We start from the raw sequence: 6000 nt of genomic DNA on the forward strand, positions 1-6000 counted from the left end.
CAGACATGTGGCCTCTATTTATTGTGAACTCACCGGAGCATCACAAGGTGGGTTAACTGAATGAGTCTCTTCGCACACACGGAGCAGGTGAACAGCCGTTTCCCAGAGCGAAGCTGTAGGTCACGGTCTTCGGACTCGGCCCAAAATGTTCACTGTTCGTTTCCACGGATGCTGCCCAGCCTGCTGAGTTCCTCCAGCATTTTGTACCTGTTGCTTTGCCCACAGCATCTGCAGTGTGTACTTTGTGTTCAAGCTCTGGTGAACTGAGAGATACAGCGGATCTAACGTGCTGTTGTGTTTGTGATTCCCATACACAAATCCTTTGACTTTTGTACACTGTTAAAGGTTTATAAAGCACGTCAGTGGGTGAAGGACAATACTTCAACTGCAATTATTTCAGTCTCCATGGTGCCTACTGATATAAACACTGTCACAGCACAATACAAATTGGAGTAACAAAACTTCATCTTCTAACTGGCTACAGTTCCGGCATCAGGCACAACATCAAACTCTCCGCTTCCCTCGCTGTATCAAAATGGATCATTCCTCCCCTTCATCAGTCTGTGCCTTGGCTCAGTCTGTCTGTCTCCTTCGCGTTCTGAGCATGCGCCACACACCCACTGAGATCACATTTTATTTACACGGCTGTGACTAGAGACTTTCTGATTATTATGTCCCTCCCGGCATTTGACGGTGGTAAACTCAGAGTCAGCAATGGTATTGACCCTCAGGAGTAGGTGATTAGGCTTTTTCGTTGGAAATCGATAAACTGCCGGGAGTGTGTGTCTGGATGAGTGGGTCGTTTTCAGACTGGAAGGAGGTAGCGTTTGGAGTTCCCCAGAGATCAGTCCCTGACCACAGCTGTTCACAGTTTAATGTCCTGGAGAGGCAGCGAGATGTGAGATGTCCCAGTCTGCTGGTGACGCAGAAAGAGTGGAGTTGGGGGAGGGGAGGCTATTCACATGCAATTTCGTAGCTTTGCAATCAGTACATAGTGCACTGTGGGGCCGCAGTGGCGGGGTCCAATCTGCTAATTAAATTTGCTGACGGCACTACATTGATTGGCCGAATCCCAAACAATAACGAGGCAGCGTATAGAGAAGAAGTCATCATCCCGACACGGTGGTGTCAAGAAACAACCTCTCCCTCATTGTGACAAAAACAAAGAGCTGGTGTGGATTACAGGAGGAATGGAGACAGGGACCAAATTCAACATTTCCAAGACTGTTATTACACAAAATGCACATTTTAATTTTGATCATGACATAATGTATTTTAAATATTGTTAATGACATAAAACATTTTTGTATAGATTGTTACTGACAGAGAATCGTATAATTTGTGTTCCGTGTGTTATCTGAATGTACTTGCCTGTGATGCTGCCACAAGTCAGTGTTTTCTCTGTACCTGTACCTTCCCGTACTTGTACACTTGGCAATAAATTCAACAGGACCTGAGAAATCTCAGTGAGATTTGATTAGTGATGATCATCTTGGCAGCTCGGTAGGTCGAATGTATGCGACAGTACACTGTTAAATGCAAAACCCTGTACAGTGTTGATGATCAGAGGAATCTTAGACTCCAAGTTCATCGCTCCCTGAAAGAGACTGCACAGATTGATAGGGTGATTAAGAAGGCAAATGTCATGGTTGTCTTTATTATTTGAAGCACTGAGTTCAAAAGTCGGGAAGTTGTGTTGCGGCTGTTACGAGCCTGCGGTCGTACTGTGACTGTTTCTTTAAGAGCGCCGGCGTGAGGAGGCGGGGCTATGACGTCAGTCACAGGCTGACAGCGCTGACTGTGGACTGAACCATGAGAGAGAGAGAGAGAAAGAGAGAGAGAGAGAGAGAGAGAGAGAGAGAGAGAGAGAGAGAGAGAGAGAGAGATAGAGAGAGGAGAGAGAGAGAGAGAGAGAGAGGAGAGAGAGAGAGAGAGAGAGAGAGAGGGGAGAGAGAGAGAGGGATAGAGAGAGAGAGAGAGAGAGAGAGGAGAGAGCGAGAGAGAGAGAGAGAGTGAGAGAGAGAGAGAGAGAGAGAGAGAGAGAGAGATCTGCAGACAGGCAGTCGGCCAGTCTAAAGAGAGGGAGAGAGAGAGAGAGAGAGGAGAGAGAGAGAGAGAAGAGAGAGAGGAGAGAGAGAGAGAGGAGAGAGAGAGAGAGAGAGAGGGAGAGAGAGAGAGGGATAGAGAGAGAGAGAGAGAGAGAGAGAGAGAGCGAGAGAGAGAGAGAGATGAGAGTGAGAGAGAGAGAGAGAGAGAGAGAGAGATCTGCAGACAGGCAGTCGGCCAGTCTAAAGAGAGGGAGAGAGAGAGAGAGAGAGAGATCTGCAGACAGGCAGTCGGCCAGTCCAAAGAGAGAGAGAGAGAGACTGGAAAAGCTGATCGCTTCAGTTAGTCGCAGCTGAGGCTTGGAACTCTCCTGTGCCCACAAGAGTGGGTTGATCATCGGTACACGGAACCACAACGAATGTGTGTGGCTGTCACTTCGTATAATCCATAGGAGTGGATTGTGGAATATCTTGTGTTAACCCTTGCCTGGGGATGATGTATAGCAACCCCTGGAGGACGGTATTCCTGTGACAGGTCACTTTCGCTGATAACTCGTATGTGACGGATTCAACGGATAAGAACTTCGTCGACAGTTATTTTGATGTAACGGCCTTTTCTGTACGTTTCACCCTGGATTACAGATATCTCTGTCCCATCATTTATTCCGTGGATTATTGAACTTTCCTTCTTTACCATCTCAAGACTCTAAGCTTTGTTCCCTCAGTCTCGATAGTCTAGGAGTTATATTTACACATATATACACATTCGGCACGGACTAGGAGGGCCAAGATGGCCTGTTTCCGTGCTGTGATTGTTATATGGTTATATTTGCTAGTGCTACAGGGCGGACTTTAAACTAGTAAGATGGGGGGGGGCGGGAGACTATTTGAGGAGACTTTGGGAGAGGAGGTTAGTTCACCAGTAGAGCAAGTAAATAGACAGTGTGTGAGGGAGGAAAGGCAGGTGATGGAGAAGGGATGCGCTCAGCCCGAAGATGTAGGGGAGAAGAAAGAAAAGGATAATAAATTTGAATGCATTGTTAGGGATGGAAAGAGAGGAGGAGATGGAGAGTATCATAAATGTATCTATTTTAATGCTAGGAGCATTGTAAGAAAGGTGGATGAGCTTAAAGCGTGGATTGATACCTGGAATTATGATGTTGTAGCTATTAGTAAAACATGGTTGCAGGAAGGGTGTGATTGGCAACTAAATATTCCTGGATTTAGTTGCTTCAGGTGTGATAGAGTAGGAGGAGCCAGAGGAGGAGGTTGCATTGCTTGTCCGAGAAAATCTTATGGCGGTGCTTTTGAAGGATAGATTAGAGAGCTCCTCTAGGGAGGCAATTTGGGTGGAATTGAAGAATGGGAAAGGTGCAGTTACACTGATAGGAGTGTATTATAGGCCACCTAATGGGGCGCGTGAGTTGGAAGAACAAATGTGTAAGGAGATAGCAGATATTTGTAGTAAACACAAGGTGGTGATTGTGGGAGATTTTAATTTTCCACACGTAGACTGGGAAGCTCATTCTGTAAAAGGGCTGGATGGTTTAGAGTTTGTGAAATGTGTGCAGGATAGTTTTTTGCAACAATACATAGAAGTACCGACTAGAGATGGGGCAGTGTTGGATCTCCTGTTAGGGAATGCGATAGGTCAGCTGACAGATGTATGTGTTGGGGAGCACTTCGGGTCCAGTGATCACAATAGCATTAGCTTCAATATAATTATGGAGAAGGACAGGACTGGACCTAGAGTTGAGATTTTTGATTGGAGAAAGGCTAACTTTGAGGGGATGCGAAGGGATTTAGAGAGAGTGGATTGGGTCAAGTTGTTTTATGGGAAGGATGTAATAGAGAAATGGAGGTCATTTAAGGGTGAAATTATGAGGGTACAGAATCTTTATGTTCCTGTTAGGGTGAAAGGAAAGGTTTCACCCTAGGTTTGAGAGCACCATGGTTTTCAAGGGATATTAGAAATTTGGTTCAGAAAAAGAGGGATGTCTACAATAGATATAGGCAGCATGGAGTAAAGGAATTGCTCGAGGAATATAAAGAATGTAAAAGGAATCTTAAGAAAGAGATTAGAAAAGCTAAAAGAAGATACGAGGTTGGTTTGGCAAATAAGGTGAAAGTAAATCCGAAAGGTTTCTACAGTTATATTAAAAGCAAGAGGATAGTGAGGGATAAAATTGGCCCCTTAGAGAATCAGAGTGGTCAGCTACATGTGGAACCGAAGGAGATGGGAGAGATTTTGAATGATTTCTTCTCTTCGGTATTCACTAAGGAGAAGGATATTGAATTGTCTAAGGTGTGGGAAACAAGTAAGGAAGTTATGGAACCGATGACAATTAAAGAGGTGGAGGTACTGGCGCTTATAAGAAATTTAAAAGTGGATAAATCTCCGGGTCCTGACAGGATAATCCCCAGGACCTAGAGGGAAGTTTGTGTAGAAATAGCAGGAGCTCTGACGGAGATCTTTAATATGTCATTAGAAACGGAGATTGTGCCGGAGGATTGGCGTATTGCTCATGTGGTTCCATTGTTTAAAAAGGGTTCTAGAAGGAAGCCTAGCAATTATAGACCTGTCAGTTTGACATCAGTGGTGGGTAAATTAATGGAAAGTATTCTTAGAGATAGTATTTATAATTATCTGGATAGACGGGATCTGATTAGAAGTAGCCAGCATGGATTTGTGCGTGGAAGGTCATGTTTGACAAACCTTATTGAATTTTTTGAAGAAGTTACGAGGGTAAGGCAGTGGATGTAGTCTATATGGACTTCAGCAAAGCCTTTGACAAAGTTCCACATGGAAGGTTAGTTAAGAAGGTTCAGTCGTTAGGTATTAATGTTGGAGTAATAAAATGGATTCAACAGTGGCTAGATTTACTAGGATGTTACCAGGGTTTCAGCAATTAAGTTACAGAGAAAGGTTGAACAAGTTAGGTATCTATTCATTGGAGCGTAGAAGGTTGAGGGGTGATTTGAACGAGGTATTTAAAATTTTGAGAGGGATAGATAGAGTTGACGTGAACAGGCTGTTTCCATTGAGAGTAGGGGAGATTCAAACTTGAGGACATGATTTGAGAGTTAGGGGGGCAGAAGTTTAAGGGAAACACCAGGGGGTATTTCTTTACTCAAAGAGTGATAGCTGCGTGGAATGAGCTTCCTGTAGAAGTAGTAGAGGCCAGTTCAGTTGTGTCATTTAAGGTAAAATTGGATAGGTATATGGACAGGAAAGGAGTGGAGGGTTATGGGCTGAGTGCGGGTAGGTGGGACTAGGTGAGATTAAGGGTTCGGCACGGACTAGGAGGGCCAAGATGGCCTGTTTCCGTGCTGTGATTGTTATATGGTTATATGGTTTATATGGTTAACAGCTGAAGGAATTATTTCTGAAGTTTAAAGATTTATTTCCCTTTGTTCCCAAGCAAACCACGGTCGTAGTACATGACGTAGATGTTGGTCAAGCTAAACTGATTAAACAACACCCAAATTGCATGAAGGTAGAAAAGTGTAAATTGGCTGACCAGGGAATTGAGAATATCCTGGAGAATGGTATTATTAGGCCTTCAAAATGAGATTGGAGTCACCCTGCATTATTGTGCCCATACCTGATGGTAGTGTTAGATTTTGCACTGATTATAGAAAGGTAAATACAGTAACAAAAACAGATGCCTATTCTATCCCTAGAGTGGATGATTGCATCGATAAGGCTGGAAAAGCTAATATCTTACAACGATTGATCTGTTGAAAGGGTATTGGTGTGTTCCATTGATGGACAGAGGTAGAGAAATTTCTGCATTTGTGACACCATCTGGGTTGTATGAATACAATGTTTTGCCTTTTGGAAGGAAAAATGCTCCAGGAACATCCCAGAGAAAGACTGATTTTGTAATTCGAGGGTTAGAACACACAGATAACTATATTGATGACTTAGTTACAGGGAGTGGCACTTGGGAAG

Source organism: Hypanus sabinus, unplaced genomic scaffold (genome assembly GCF_030144855.1).
Source record: "Hypanus sabinus isolate sHypSab1 unplaced genomic scaffold, sHypSab1.hap1 scaffold_721, whole genome shotgun sequence".
NCBI lineage: Eukaryota > Metazoa > Chordata > Chondrichthyes > Myliobatiformes > Dasyatidae > Hypanus > Hypanus sabinus.